This window comes from Bubalus kerabau, chromosome 1 (assembly GCF_029407905.1).
Source record: "Bubalus kerabau isolate K-KA32 ecotype Philippines breed swamp buffalo chromosome 1, PCC_UOA_SB_1v2, whole genome shotgun sequence".
Taxonomy (NCBI): domain Eukaryota; kingdom Metazoa; phylum Chordata; class Mammalia; order Artiodactyla; family Bovidae; genus Bubalus; species Bubalus kerabau.
The window spans coordinates 221791709-221808321 of record NC_073624.1 but is presented as its reverse complement, the minus strand read 5'-3'; positions in this window follow the sequence as shown (position 1 = coordinate 221808321).

Genomic DNA, 16613 nt, shown 5'->3' with positions numbered 1-16613 from the left:
ATTGACAGTCATAAGCTTAGTGCAGAGCTGGGAAACTTCACTCGCCCCCTCAGAGAAGACACAGAGGGGAGGGTAACCCTAGGGAGCCTGGATGGGAGGGGTAAGAGCAGTGAAGAGAAAACTGCATTTTGCAGGCCTCATCGGAGAGGTCCAGGCGTGAGGCTCTGGCCATCTTCTGGGATGTCTCACCTACACCTTCTGGACTCCATCATGCTTCCTGCAGTGTGGTGGGGCCTCAGAAGTCTGCACAGGAGACAGCAGGATGGCTCAGGCCCAGCTGAGTGACAGCGAGGGAAGCCACTCTGCTGACAGTATGCTTGAAGGTACCGCGGAGGCAGCCACCCAGCCAAAAGGCACTGGGCTCAGCCAGGAGGCCGGGAAAACCTGGCTAAGTCTTCCAGCCAAGAGATGCCAACAGAGGTGTGTACCTCTAGATGCCATGTCTGAGGGCCCCAGAACCGAAATTGCTGTCCCCAGGCTTGGCCAGGAGCTCCCTAGCTGTGTGCCTTCCCATGGGGACCCCAATCTGGGTCCTGGGGAAGGCCTTTCCCAACCAGAGTGTGCTAGTTTCCACACCAGGGAGGATACACTTCATCACTCAGTGAAACTCATGGAGAGACGGGAGTTGAAACATTGGATGCGCTGCCATGAAGTGATGGGACTGGATGCCATGATCTTAGTTTTCTGAATGTTGAGCTTTAAGCCAACTTTTTCACTTTCCTCTTTCACTTTCATCATTTCATGGCAAATAGATGTGGAAAAAGTGGAAACAGTGACAGGTTTTATTTTCTTGGGCTCCAAAATCACTGTGGACAGTGACTGCAGTCACGAAATTAAAAGACGCTTGTTCCTTGGAAGAAAAGCTATGACAAACCTGGACAGTGTTATTAAAAAGCAGAGACATCACTTTGCCAACAAAGGTCCGTATAGTCAAAGCTATGGTTTTTCCAGTAGCCATGTATGATGTGAGAGCTGGACCATAAAGAAGGTTGAGTGCCGAAGAATTGATGTTTTCTAATTGTGGTGCTGGATAAGACTCTTCAGAGTCCCTTAAACAGCAAGGAGATCAAACCAGTCAATCCTAAAGAAAATCAACCCTGAATACTCATTGGAAGGACTGATGCTAAAGCTGAAGCTCCAATTCTTTGGCCACCTGATGCGAAGAGCTGACTCATTGGCAAAGACCCTGATGCTGGGAAAGATCAAGGGCAAGGGGAGAAGGGGGCAGCAGAGAATGAGATGGCTAGATAGCATCACTGACTCAATGGACATGAGTTTGAGAAAACTCTGGGAAATAATGAAGAACAGGGAAGCCTGGCATGCCGCAGTTTGTAGGGTCAGAAAGAGTCTGACATGACTTAGCCACTGAACAATGAAGCAATGAACAAAAGGAAAAGCTTAGGTCCTGTGGGAAAGTATAGTCAACAGGAGACTTAAGATGGTTTCTCAAAAATATTTACCTGTACCTGCATCAGGCACCTAAGGTCTTTGCAGAAAATTCAGATTCCTGGGCTTCATACCAGATCTACTGAGTCAAAGACTCTGAAGGTGGGGCCAGGAATCTGCTTTTTTCTTCATCGGAGCAAAATTTACACAACAAACAATAGCTTTAAAAGTATACATTTCAGTGGCATTTAGCATATTCACAATGTGGTGCAATCATAACTTCTATTTAGCTCCAAAACATTTTCATCACCCATCCAGCAGTCATTCCTCATGTTCCCCTCCCCCCATCTCTTGGCAACCACTAACCTGCTTTCCATGAATTTACCTATCTTGGATATTTCATCTGAATGAAATTACACACATATGACATATAACACTTTGTGCCTGTTTTCTTCAACCTGTAATATTCCTGAGGTTCCTCCATGTTGTGGCATATGCCAGCACTTCATTTCCTCTTATTGATGAATAATATTCCATTAGATGAATATACTATATTTTGTTTGTCCATTCATCCATCGATGGGCATTTGGATTGTTTCCACATTTTGGCTATTGTGAATATTGTCGCTGTGAACATACATGCACAAGTATTTGAGTATCTGTTTTCAATTTTCTTGGGTATATACCTAGAAGTGGAATTGTTGGGTCACATGCTAATTCTATGTTTAGCTTTTTAGGGAACCACCAAACTGTTTTCCACAGTGGCTGCACAATTTCACATGCTCACCAGAAATGTACAGGGGCTCCAAGGTCATCACATCCTTGCCAACAGTTGTTTTTTGTTTTGGTGAGTTCGTTTGTTTGCTTGCTCTGTTGGTTTTAGTACAGCCATTCTAGGGGATGTAAAGTGGTATCTCATTGTGGTTTTGATTTCCGTTTCCCTGACTAATGAATGATGTTGAGCATCTTTTCATGTACTTATTGGCTACTTGTACAATCTCCTTTGGAAAAATGTCTATTCAAGGCCTTTGCTCATTTTTAAACTGGGTTATTTGTCTTTTCTTCGCTGAGTTGTAAGAGTTCCATATAGAACCTTATTGGAAATATAACTTGAAAAATGTCTTTCCACTTTCTTAATGGTGTCTTTCAATGCACAAAAGTTTTAAATTCAATGATGTCCAATATGTCCATTTTTTCTTTTGTTACTTGTGTTTTTGGTGTCACATGTAAGACCGTTGCCAAACCCAGGTCATGAAGATTTGCTGTTATGCATTCTTCTCACAGTGTAATAGCTTTAGCTCTTATATTCAGGCCTTTGATCCACACTGAGTTAATCTTTATGTATAGTGTAAAGTAGGGGTCCAGCTTCTCTTCTTCTCTTCCCTCTTCTCTTCTTTCTTCTTGCATAAGGATCTCTGGTTTTTTCTGCACCAAGTGTTGAAGAAACTATTCTTTCTCCATAAAATATTCTTGACATTCTTGTCAAAACTCAATTAACCATAGATTATATGAGTCTATTTCTGAACCCAATTCTATTCCACTGATCTATATGTCTATCCTTATGCCAGTACCACACTATTTTAATTATTGTAGCTTTATGGTAAGTTTTGAAATCAGGAAATGTGAATCTTCCAACTTTGTTCTTTTTCAAGATTATTTTGGCTAGTCAGGGTCCCTTGTAATTCCATATGAATTTTAGGGTCAGCTTTTCCATTTCTTCACTGAGTCAAAACCTCTGAAGATGGGGCCTATGAATCTGCTATCTGAATTTTTTAAATTGTGGTAAAATATACATAATATAAAATTTACCGTCTTAACTTTTTAAAAAAGTATACAGTTCAAGAGTGTTAAGTATATTCACATTCCTGTGCAACCTATCTCCAAAATTTTTTCATCTTGTAAGACAAACTCTAAACACATTAAAAAAAAACCTCCAGTTTCCTTTTTTTCAAGCTCCTAGTAACTCTATTTTATTTTCCATCTGTATAAATTTGACTACTCTAAATACCTCGTATAAATGGAATCATATAGTATTCATTGTTTTGTCACTGATTTATTTCACTTAGCATTAAGGTCCTCGAGTTACATCCATATTGTTCAGTTCAGTCACTCAGTCGTGTCCGACTCTTCGTGACCCCATGAATCCCAGCACGCCAGGCCTCCCTGTCCATCACCAACTCCCAGAGTTCACTCAGACTCACATCCATCGAGTCAGTGATGCCATCCAGCCATCTCATCCTCTGTCGTCCCCTTCTCCTCCTGCCCCCAATCCCTTCCAGCATCAGAGTCTTTTCCAATGAGTCAACTCTTCGCATGAGGTGGCCAAAGTACTGGAGTTTCAGCTTCAGCATCATTCCCTCCAAAGAAATCCCAGGGCTGATATCCTTCAGAATGGACTGGTTGGATCTCCTTGCAGTCCAAAGGACTCTCAAGAGTCTTCTCCAACACCACAGTTCAAAAGCATCAATTCTTCGGCACTCAGCCTTCTTCACAGTCCAACTCTCACATCCATACATGACCACAGGAAAAACCATAGCCTTGACCAGATGGACCTTTGTTGGCAAAGTAATGTCTCTGCTTTTGAATATGCTATCTAGGTTGGTCATAACTTTCCTTCCAAGGAGTAAGTGTCTTTTAATTTCATGGCTGCAGTCACCATCTGCAGTGGTTTTGGAGCCCAAAAAAATAAAGTCTGACACTGTTTCCACTGTTTCCCCATCTATTTCCCATGAAGTGATGGGACGGATGTCATGATCTTCATTTTCTGAATGTTGAGCTTTAAGCCAACTTTTTCACTCTCCACTTTCACTTTCATCAAGAGGCTTTTTAGTTCCTCTTCACTTTCTGCCGTAAAGGTGGTGTCATCTGCATATCTGAGGTTATTGATATTTCTCCCAGCAATCTTGATTCCAGCTTGTGTTTCTTCCAGTCCAGCGTTTCTCATGATGTACTCTGCATATAAGTTAAATAAGCAGGGTGATAATATACAGCCTTGACGTACTCCTTTTCCTATTTGGAACCAGTCTGTTGTTCCATGTCCAGTTCTAACTGTTGCTTCCTGACCTGCATACAGATTTCTCAAGAGGCAGGTCAGGTGGTCTGGTATTCCCATCTCTTTAAGAATTTTCCACAGTTTATTGTGATCCACACAGTCAAAGGCTTTGGTATAGTCAATAAAGCAGAAATAGATGTTTTTCTGGAACTCTCTTGCTTTTTCCATGATCCAGTGGATGTTGGCAATTTGATCTCTGGTTCCTCTGCCTTTTCTAAAACCTGCTTGAACATCAGTATATGTCAAAATTTCCTTCCTTTTTAAGGCTGAGTAATATTCCATTGCATGTATATACCACTTTTCATCTAGTGATTCATCCTTCAAGGAACATGTGGCCTGCTTCCACTGTGAATAGTGCTGCTGTGAACATGGGTGTATAAATATCTCTTTGAGACCCTGTTTTGAATTCTTTCAGGGTTATACCCAGAATTGGAATTGGTGGAACATGGTAATTCTATTTTAAGTTTTTGAGGAACTGTCATACTATTTTCCAAAGTGGCTGTACCATTTCACATTCCTACCAACAGTGCACAAGTGTTTCTGTTTCTCCACACCCTAGCCAGCACTTCTTACTCTCTCTCTCATTTTAATAGTATGTGGTGTTATCTCATTATGCTGTGACTTGCATAGGAATCTTTTTTAAATAAACTTTTAAATTAATATTTTAGAATAATCTTAGATTTACAGAAAAGTTGCAAAGATAGTAGAGAGTTCCTGTGTATCTCTCATTCAGTTTCAGTTTCCCATGATGTTTCATCTTACATTACCATGGTACTTTGTCAGACTGAGAATCTGCTTTGTAATAAGCCATCCTCACACACACACACACACACACACACACACGATTCTTACATGCACTAAAGTTTGAGAGCCATTGATCTAGGGTCAGGAAAGTCCTTCCAGGGAAATACATTTCAGCTGTTACTTGACAGATGCATATAAGCAAGTAAAGGAAATGGGGTGTGATCCAGGCAGAGGGAACAAACTGTGCCAAAGCCTGGGGGTAATAAAGAACTTGGAGCGTTTGAGGATAATCATAATAGCAATAATAGTAATTTATTGACACTTACCATATGCCAAGCACTGGTAAGCACTTTAGAACATTATTTTACTTAATTTTTCACAACAGTCCTATAAAGTGGGAAATGTTACCATCTCCATTTTATAGAAGAGGTGACTGAGACTTGAAAGAGAGAAGTAGCTTGCCCAAGGCCACCTAAGTATAAAGTGGCAAAGGCAGAATTTGAACTCAGCTCTTTCTTTTCCAATTCCTTTTCTCCCATCAGGCCCCAGGAAAGCTTCACCATCTACTTGCAGCAAGAAGCAAAGCACTGAACACGTGCCTTTCCCTCCCCTGCTTTACTCTTCCCACTCTCTTCCCCAGGCTACTCAACCTTCAGGGCTCCAGAGAGGCCTTTTCTTCCAAAGCTGTTCCCTATTACTCTCCCTCATTGTCTTGGTATTTGAACGAGTGAATGAATACAAATAAATAGCATTAGCAACAGTTTGCACTTATTCATGTGTGTATCTGTTTAATGTTTCTCTCTCCTGTTATCATATAAACCCACATGAAGGCAAGGATTCAGACTGTTTGGTTCTTCTAGTACCTGTAGGTGCTTACTAAGCATTTATTGAATAAAGGAAGAAAGGAACTCAATGAGCATTTTTTGGATGTTGAATGAGTGTTTTTTATTTTTGAGAAAGAAAATCAAATGGAGTTTTTGGATGTCATTTAAAACATTAACCATAGATTCCCTCTCTGTCCAGCAAAACCCTCAACCTCACTTCTCCAAAACCCATCACACCCTATAGAAAGTGCCAATGATTTTGATTCCTCAGAAAGAGATACAGGAGAACTTGGTCTGACCTAAGAAACATCTCTGTCACTTTGGGGAAGTTTAAGTCCTGAAATGGGGATGGGAAGCCTCTATTCAAGAATATTCTCAAGAAGAAAATAGAACATCATCTTAACAGCCTCAAAAAGTCAACTGCCTACAAGCAGGGAAAGGGACAAGTCACCTCCCCCACCTTTTCCCACTCTAGGATTCTGCTTTCCAACATAGCATCAGAGAGCTAGCAGAGTGACCAGGCTGCAGGTGAAGGCATAATTGCTCCTCACCTCCCTTGGCTTCCCCAGTGTTAAATTAGCTTTATGTCAATACCACACCCGCAGCTGGGATGAATTATTGAAGCTCATTCACTGCAAAGGGCCCAGGTTCCACTTGCTTTATGGGATGGAGGTGAAGGTGAGCATATTATTTCTGCTTGCCTTGTGGTCAGTACATTTTCGGTCCATGAATATGAAAGGACTCGGCCCTGACCAGCAGATAATCCTAGCCTCTGCATCTCATGAGATCAGTGGAGACAGGCATAATGGGAGAGGAAGAACACAGGAACATGCCTGCCGGCCCCAGACTCTTAGTTATCACAGTTGACACTGGTCCCAAACACCTATTCATACCCACATAAGCACGTACAGTCAGCATTCACACACATATAGATGTATGCATACATTCAAAGTCTCAATAAAGGTATGCTCACTCACCAGGGGCTTCCCCAATGGCTCAGCAGGTCAAGAATCTTCCTGCAATGCAGGAGACACAGGAGATGAGGGTTCTATCCCTGGGTCTGGAAGATCCCCTGAAGGAGGAAATGGCAACCCACTCCAATATTCTTGCATGGAAAATTTCATGGACTAAAGAGGCTGGCAGGCTATGGTCCATGGGGTTGCAAAGAGTTGGACACAACTGAGCACGTGGCACTCAGCGAGGGCCCAGGAACAAAAATATGGAGGATGCTGATGTTCTAAATATCAATTTTCTAAAAGACTGTGCAAATTTTAAAGCCTCTCCTCCTCCCCCACCTTCAATACCAATGCTTCACTAGCAGGGCTGCTTAGTCTGCCCCTGACACTTGGCAGAGATGGATGATCTGAGATGTCCAAGGTCAAGGGTGCGGGGTTTAACTGGTGGGGGCTCTATGTGCATGCAGGGGAAGTTTTCCTTCTTGGTTCTCCTGCATCTCCCCCATGAATTGGCATATCCCTGGATTTAAAGATATGTTTCTGCTGCATGGCCCAGATGTCAAAATTATTACTTATAGCTCTGCATTTATTCATACACACCTGCACCTACATTCACAGTCTCAAACAAGCATTTACATTCCAACACAGAACGCATACCCAGAGATAGGCTTCCTGGCCACATGGTGTGGTTCGAATGCTGCTGAGAAGGCCTCCTTACCCTATCAGCTGGTCACATGTCTCTCAAAAACCCCACCATTAAATATTTATCCCTCTGGGAGTCCCCAGTCAAGAATCAAATACCTCTGGTGAAGGCAACACACCATAAAGTTATCATCTAACATTTTGGCAGGAACTCCCTTTGCCCAGGGCACTTCCCCCTGCCTGGCTGGCTGACTCTTACTCATTCTTCAGGTCTGCTCTGGCCTTCCCTGCTGCTCCCTCTTCCTCTAGACTAACAAGGGAGGTTACGTTCCTCCATCATCCACTCTCATTACTCTCTGTCATTTTCCTTAAATACATCCACTATAACTGTAATTAAATGATTATTTGTGTCATTATAGTTGCATAGTTTGTGGCTGCAATAAAACTGAGAGCCCCCAGGAGGTTAGGGGCTGTCTTTTTCTCTGATCTTCACTGTACCCCCAGTGCCTAACATGTTGCTGGTACATAGTAGATGTTCAATAAAATTCAAATGGAGTTGGAGGGTTTGAGGAAAGGAAAGGAGGAAAGGGGGCACAAAAGGTCAGAGCAGATAATTCCAAACTTTTAAAATCCTGGGCCTGTCAATATTACTAGTCTTGCCTTTCCTAACCTGCCAGAGTGACATCAGGTCCACTTCCCTGGGTGATGTTAAGATGTCTGAATGGGTCCACACAGGGACAGCCCTAGGATTTAAGCTGACAGAGACTTCTCAGCTGGAAGAAAGAGGGGCATCCTGCCTGGTCTGGCTCCCTACTTTTCCCAATCATGACTAAGAACTCGTACTTCTAGAGCAAGCCTTGTATGAGGATGCCCCTCTTCTAGATATCTCCTGGTAAATAAAATGGAAGCTTTTTGTATTGTATTGTCTGAGAAAGTACGACATCAATAATAATAACAAAATACTAACAGCTGGCATTTACTGAAAGCTTACTATGTGTCAAGAACTGAATCAAGCACTTAACAATAGTTACATATATAATTATTTCAATTAGTTCTCCAACCGTCTTGAGAGGCAAGTATGTATTATTCCCTTTTACAGATGGGGAACAAGCTCAGAGAGATTATGTCATTGGCCCAAGGTCACCTAGGGCCAAACTAGAAAGCAGTTGAGTCAGGACAGGACTCTAGAGGCCAAGTTTTTACCCACCGGGATATACTACCTTCCATTTTAAGCCCTATTCACACTGTTCATGGAGTTCTCGAGGCAAGAATACTGAAGTGGTTTGCCATTCCCTTCTCCAGTGGACCATGGACTGCAAAGAGATCAAACCAGTCAATCCTAAAGAAAATCAACCCTAAATATTCATTGGAAGGACTGATGCCAAAGCTCCAATATTTTAGCCACCTGATGTGAAGAGCCGACTCACTGGAAAAGATTCTGATGCTGGGAAAGATTGAGGGCAAGAGGAGAAGGGGGCAGCAGAGGATGAGATGGTTAGATTGCATCACTAACTCAATGGACAAAAGTTTGAGCAAACTCAGGGAGATAGTGAAGGACAGGGAAGCCTTGTGTGCTGCAGTTCATGGGGTCACAAAGAGTCAGATACGACTTAGTGACTGAACAACAATTTTAAGCCCATGAAGAAATGCCAGCCTATCCCTTATCCTTAGACTTTCATACTTACTCAGAAGATAGAAACTGACACCATTTATAAACTTGGGGTTTATTTGGGATCTTGTCCTAGAAGCACCTAGACTCAGCTCCTGGTTCCTAGAGTCAAAGAAGAGGAAAGATGCCAAAACATCTGGAATTGCAGGAGGAAGCAGATACATACTGCTAGAAGGTGCCAGTTCCTGGATATTCCCCAGGAAAACATGCCTGGGTTCAGGCCCTCCTGCTTGAAAGTCGGGCCCACTTTAGCCTTCCCTCTGGACTTCTCTTCTCCCAGAGGTGATCCTGAGGGCTCATTTTAGACTGATGGCTTGAGGTAAGTGATAGATGAGCCACACAGGGTCACATAAACCCAACCCAGCCAGTATGAGGGAGGGTCTACCACGGAGCATGGGTTCTGTTTTCTTGGGATCTCACTTAGGGTCCTGGATTATTGCGTAGAGCCCCGTCTAGAAGATGAGAACTATTGTGGACACCAGGTCATGGTCTCTTTTTTCCCCACCTCTCCCTCGTGCGCTCACCTCAGTTTTATTCCTCCAGTGATTAGCAGAGCCTGAGCTCCAAAGTAGGTCTGGACTCAGTTTAAGACCATTAAGGTCCCATGCGGCTGAAATTTGGTCTGTCACAGATACTTTCCGGCTTATCTTTTTAGCCTGCATTGATCCTGATGTTTTCTCCTCTAGTCTGTGAACTGCTAAAGGGCAAGGTCCAAATTAGTGTTGAACAGGGTCAGTGGGCATGCATCCTCTACTGTTGCTTTCTTCTACTGTGTTCTAGAGACTAGAAAGCTAGACTACATTTCCCTGACTCCCTTACAGTTAAGTGCACTTGTGTGACTGGAAGGCAGAAAAGTGGGAAAGGCCTCCTTTCTACTATTTTGGGCTTTCTGCTGGTAAGCAGGATTCTGGAGAGGTGCAGTTCTCCTGCAACAGTCATTCCAGCTTCCTGGTCTCTTCTTCCTAATTCCTAGATGGCAAAGCTTTGGCAGTGTGTTCTTTAATTCAATAGTACCGATGGTGGCCTTTTGAGTCCCCATTTCTGATTATGGAATATGTCCTAGCCCTCTTGGTACAGCTTCTAGGAGTCCACTCCACAAATCTTTAAACATATTTTTGTAAGGACTCAATTCCCTATATTAAATTCCCTTCAGTTTAAAACACCTAGAGTAGTTTCTGTTTCCTGCACTGAATCAAGCCCTCAAAGAGTTGTGGAATGACTTCTTGGCGGGGCAAAGTAGGTAGATAGTAGGAAAAGAAATAGACATATTTCAAGGGCTGTAAGCCTTGTACAAAGGGGATAGAAGGCAAATAAGTACACAGTTCAAATGTATGAGTTCAGAAGTCTGTTACAGATCCACCACTGAATGCACACTCAATGTGTGTGATCCTTAGATACAAACACACACGCATGCACACACACACACAGAGCATGACTCAGGATTCTCTCTCCTAGCTTGAAAATTCAGCCACCTTTATTTAGTATGATGGCCCCAAATGGGATGGAGAATCATGTAGAAGATAAAAGGTGTGTGTGTGTGTGTGTGTGTGTGTGTGAGAAGGATAAGAATCAAGGTGAAGTGATAAGACTGCAGAGAACGAATGAAGTAGGAATAATAAAGGAAGAGCTGGAAGTATGTGGGAGAGTAAACTGGGAGTGAACTTAAATTGAAAAGAGGAAAGGAAGCGAATGAAGGGGTACTTAAGGGGAGATAAGCAAGAAAACCAACCTCCTCACTCCTGAATACTTGATTTCTATTGCACAGTGCCTGGAAAATAGCAGGCATTACATATACATTTACTAAACTGAAGAACAAAGTTAGGAAGGATGGAGGAGGCAGGATCACACAGGATGGGGTATGTGCGTACTTACAACCACTAATATTCATCAAGTTTTACCGTGAGCCAGGCACTCTGCTAAGCATTTGACATGCATTATGGATTTAAACACACAAAGCTCTCTATGAGGCAACTGTTAAAGTATCTTCATTTTATAGATGAAGAAACTGAGGCTCAGGCAGTTTAACTCATCCAAGATCACACAGATAGTAAGTGGCAGAGTTAGGACTTGAATCCTGACTTGTCTGACTTCAAAACCAGTATTTCTCACCACCACATTATATGTATTCCTGTTTGAGTCAAAGGTAGGTCCACCACCCCACCCCCCATCCCCCTGCATAAGTTCAGAGGGCACACAAAGGGACATGTGCCCAGACCTGGTCTATCAGAGAGGAGAGGGCTGGCAAAGGAGGATAGGGAAAGCAGCTGGGGCCAGGCCAGTTTCCCTATCTGGGGAGGGACCATATTAAAGCCTCATCTTCAACAACACACAGAAAAACAATTTGAAACTTAATCATCTCCCAGAATTATGATCCCTCCCCGCAGCAGGGAGCACATTAGCAGAGCTGGGAAATGATAATTCAGCAGCCCCCAACCCAGCAGGGAGGGAAAGAGAGGAGGAGGGTGGAGAGAGTTAGGAAAACAGAAACAGAGGCAAGGCAGAGATGGGGGGAAGGGAGGCAGGGCCTGAGCTCTCCCAGTTTTTTATTTAACTCTATCAGAGACAGCATTCCAGGGGAGTGGCCTGGTGGCACTTGACCCTTCAATTCTCCTCAGATAGGGCAGGAGTCAAGTTGCCCCTTGGGTCAGTTCTCAGCACCCATGGATGCCCATGTCCAGAGCTGCACCCATGCCCACCCAGGCTAGGTGTGGTTTGCAGTGTTAGCCTAGGTGGAGGAGAACTCCCAAGCTCCCAGCCAGCTGAGTCTGGCCCTGAGCCCCTTCTGGTGTGATGGCACCTAGGCGAATCGTTGGTCCGTCAGGACCCGAGGTGCTGGACAGCTCCCAGCCCCAGAAATATTTCTCCAGAGAGAGCCAGAGAGTTGGGGCGAGGCTTCTACCCAAAACCGCGGCAATTCCCACCCTTAGGAGAACCGCGAAGGCTGCCGGGAGCAGTAGGGGAGAGGGCTTGGGGTCGTGAGGGGGTCCCGATGGAGATGTGGTGGGGACCTGGAGACTGGAGCCCTGGGGGCAACTTCTCCAGACACATTCCTTCCTTCTGAGTCGAGACCCCCCACTGATTCCACCACCCCCTGCCAGGGACAATGGTGCCTTCAGCCCCCAGAGATGAATGGGGCCTTTCAGAGCCGCACGCCAAGGGGTCAGCAGCGGCCACTGGGTCCCAGGGCTGCCCAGCCTTCAGAGCACAGAGTCACTGGTCTGGGGCGATTGCGTAGCTCTTGGGGGAGGGAAGGTATTCTATGATCCTGGTCTTAGACTAAGACTGGTGCCTCCTGGGAAAGAGAATCATCCCAGATCAGAAAGTTCCTGGTAAAGAAGGATTTTAGGGGTGTGGGGAAAGAGGAACTCCCCTTCTTTGTGCCAGGCAAGGAGACAGTTGTGTGCCTCCTTGGGAGGCAACAGAGAAAGCTGTGTAGGGACAGAACCTACAAAGATTCTCTCTCCCCTCTCCAAATCAAGGTCCCTCCTCCCTTAGGATGGGGCAGTGTCCTCCTCTCAGTGTCCAGGTCCCTTCTTCTATGGCTGTCCCTGAGGTCTGGTCCCTCCTCCCTGCTCCTGTCTCCCCTCCCCATCTCACACTGCACAGACTATCTGGTTTCTATGGTAACAGGCCCAGGAAGGCTCTGCCAGGAGGCCAAGGCCACTATTGCTGTTGGTGGGGAGAGGGCTATAGGAATTGAACATAAGGAGCAGAAGATGAGTTCTAGCTCTCAGAGGGGGACAAAGACCTGTTGGGAGTGAGATTTTCACTGCTGGAGGGGCTCGAAGAAGAGAAGCCAGAAATATAATTTTGTGATGTGACTCAGGCAGAGTTGAAAGGCACCTTCTTGTTGCTCCGGTTCTTAGAGGTCTAGAAATCTAGACAAGCCCCATCAGAGGGGTAATTAGTGGGTGAAGAAGTGAAACAGGTAGTACCAAGAGTTTTGCCCCTGCCTTTTCCACCTGAGGCTTTATTGTTCTACTTCTCCTGGGGACATGCCCACTTGAGAGAAGGAAGTCCCCAGGAAACTAGAATGCTATTGGGGGGAAACCAGAGTGGGTGTGGGTATTCAGGGCTGTTCAGGAATTTCCTGTAGGCAGCTGGAGCTGGAGGTGGCCAGAGCCTAGGAGTGTCAGGTGCTTTTGTGGCATCTCTCCTCATATCTCCGTTGAAGAGTTGGGGGTGGGTCTGGAGGCTGCAGCTTCCTCCCCTCTATCCAACCTGTCAGGATGCTGGGGTATGAAAAGAAGAGAGTGGAGGTGACCAAGCAGGGGTTGGGAGGAGAGAAAGTAAAAGAAGCCTGAGGAAGGAAGGAGGGCCAGAAGAGGGGTGGATGGAGTAGTGCAGACATGTATGGTGAGGGCAGGGAGGGAGCTTCATAGAGGCTTGACTCAGCTCCTGGGAAGTGAACCCCAGTCCTCACATCTTCTCAATACCTCTTGGGCAGGGACCATTGGAAATCTTAGAGTCCTGGGAGAATTTGTTGGGGGGGATTCCCTTGGGAAGAGGCCTCTGAGGTTATCAGAAGGTTTAGCAAAGCTTCCCTGGGGAAGAAAAAGGGTCCCTTGGGAGCCTAGAGTTTCCTGGACTTGAGCCATTGGCTCTCCCTCGGCCGGAGCCCCCAGAACAGTCGTTTTGGTGTTTGCTTATTTTGGTTATTTTTTGATCAGATATTTTGGCACTGTGCAAACTGTCTCCTGTTGCCATGGCAGCCGTGACAGGGGCTGAGGCACCGTGAGAAAAATACCAAAATTAATGAGTGAGCAAAAGTGCAGCCGAGAGAAAAACAAGGTTAAAAAAAGAGTTAAAACAGTAATGAAAACAGGCTTCCCAGCTTCACAGCAAAGCAGCTGCTGAAGCCTCCCAGAGCAGCAGCCCCCGCCCAGCTTTGGGCTCCTGGCATCTCCCAGACCTCAAGGCAGAACTCATTCGCCTTCCCCCACCCAGCCAGCCACAGACGAAACAGCCACTTGGGAGCCGTCCCAAGTACAACAGTAGATCAGCTCCAACAGAAGATCAGCTCCCATCTCAGGTAGCATCCTGCTTCCCAGAACAGCTTCCCAGGGAACAGCTTCTCATCTCCTAGGCAACGGAGTCTGGGCTCCATCCCCCACACAAGAGTGGTCCAGCTATATTACCAGGAAATGGCCTCCCAGCTACATTTGAGCTTCAGAGCTATGGCTGCAGGCATAACAGCATCCCAGCTAGAGTCCCGCACACAATAATAGACCAGCCACAAGCCTGGGCAACAGCATCTTAGCTATAGCCAATCCCCAGTATGCTGTCATCACAGCTATAGTTTCAGGACCAATAGCATCCCAGCTACAGTCCTATACACAACAGTAGCTCTGCTCTTATCCCAGGTAACAGCCTTCCTCTCAGGTACAGGCTCCTAGCAACAGCCTCTCATCTCCTAGGACCTAAGCAACGGATCCAGCTACAGTTCTACCTACGTCATATGAACAGAGAACAGCTTCTCAGCTATAGCCAGTCTCAGGTATGCCAGCCTCTCATCTTCAGCTTCAAGGCTTACAGCATTTCAGTTACAGCCCTCCTTTCCACATGAACACACACGACAGCCTCTCTCATAATCTGATTGTTCTGGAGATAGCCTAGGCACACCAGCATCACAGCATCACAACAGTGTCCCAGCTGCTATCAGTGGCAACAATTTTTTTGTTACAATGCCAGGATCTACACCATCCTAACTTTCTTAGTCACAGTCCATCCCAGGCACATACATATCACAGCAAGAGCCTTAGGCCCCAAGCATCCCAACCACTTCCACACCAAGCATCACCCAGGGTCCAATCCCCAGCCATAGTCTCAGCTGGAATCTCAGGCACCATCAGTTTAGAACTTGACCCCATATCCTACTTGTCAGTCAGGTCCTCCTCCCAGTTTGGTATGGGGCCAGGAACCTGGCTTCTCTCCTCAAATGTAACCTCCCGGTCTCTGCCCTCTGCCTGCCCTCCTTCTTTGGGAAAACAGCCTCATCTTCATTTCTACACTGTCCCAGGCTCAGGTCCCCCAGAGTGCCCAGCCTGGCAGAGGGTTAGGAAGGGAGAGAGAGCAGGGAGAAGAGTAGACACACCCTGGCTTTGCGCCGGCCCAGTTCTGCTCCCACCACTTGGTGCAGGATTTGGGCTTGATGGTGGTAGAGTAGGGAGGACGGAGGAGAACATCTGGGAGATTAGCATTTCCTGCCCAGCTCTGCGGCTGCCTATCTTGCTCAGCCCTGAGCAAGGGAGGAGAACAGAGGAGCCTTTGAATGGCTCCCAGCAAGCAGACCGGGGAGGGTTTGCTGCAGCGGGCAGCAGGCACATGCTGGGGGCAGGGAGGCTGGGGCAGCTCCTCTGTGGAAGATTTCTTGTCTCTGGGCCACTGATTCCTCCCTTGGAGCTGTGCTCAATGATGGGGAGAGTGTGAGTTTTGCAAGGGACAGAGAGAAACCACCTAAAGGACAGATTTGCCTGCCACTAACTCACCTCATTTCCCACCCAGAGCCCCCCACCTGGGATTCTAGGGCTGAGGGCTAGGGGTGCAGACTAGAGCAGGGCCCAGGCCAGAAAGGGAGTCCAATGGAGAGGGGGCTGCTCTCGGAGAGATCTTGGCCAGCCCTTAGCTGGCCGGAGAAGCCCACCCTTACCCTGAGGAGGGCTCCACCGAGAATCTAGGTGTCAGAAGGGGAGATAGCAGGGGAAAGAGACAAGGGGTAGAAGAATGATAGGGATGGGAAAATGCGGTTGGATAGGGAGGAGGAGTCAGAGGCCAAGGCAAATAGAGACGCAGATATCGGTCATCCCGTATTAGACCTTTCCACATCCAGTGACAGTCCTTGCCAGGAACACAGTCTTTCTCACTCTTCTGAACTTCAACCCTCTGCGTTGGCTTATCCATGGCGAAAGGCTGGAGATCGTATTGGACTGGGGTACTTAAGAGCCTCGGGTACCAAACACTGAGCGAAGGAAAAGGAATTCCCAGGCAGCTCAGCCACCTCTAGATGGCGCCAGAGAGCCAAAACTGAGTGGGAGAAACTGAGTTATCGAGTGTGTGAGACACTGCGTGTGCCACCGTGTGTGAGTCGGTGAGTGTGAGTGTAACAGAGTGTGGCACTGCGAGGGCGTGTGATACAGGCCGTGACACCGCGCGGCTTCGCGGGGTAGGGACCCGTGTGACTCAGTGTGAATATGTTTGTCACTGGTAAATGTGTTGGGGCCACAGCTCCATGCCGCCCAGAGGACAGGTGATTGGGGGATCCTTTAACAGCCCGAGCTGAGGCGCGTCACCTCATCCTCACACTTGCATATTTCCCCAGTCCTCATTCTAGGGGAGCCTCCG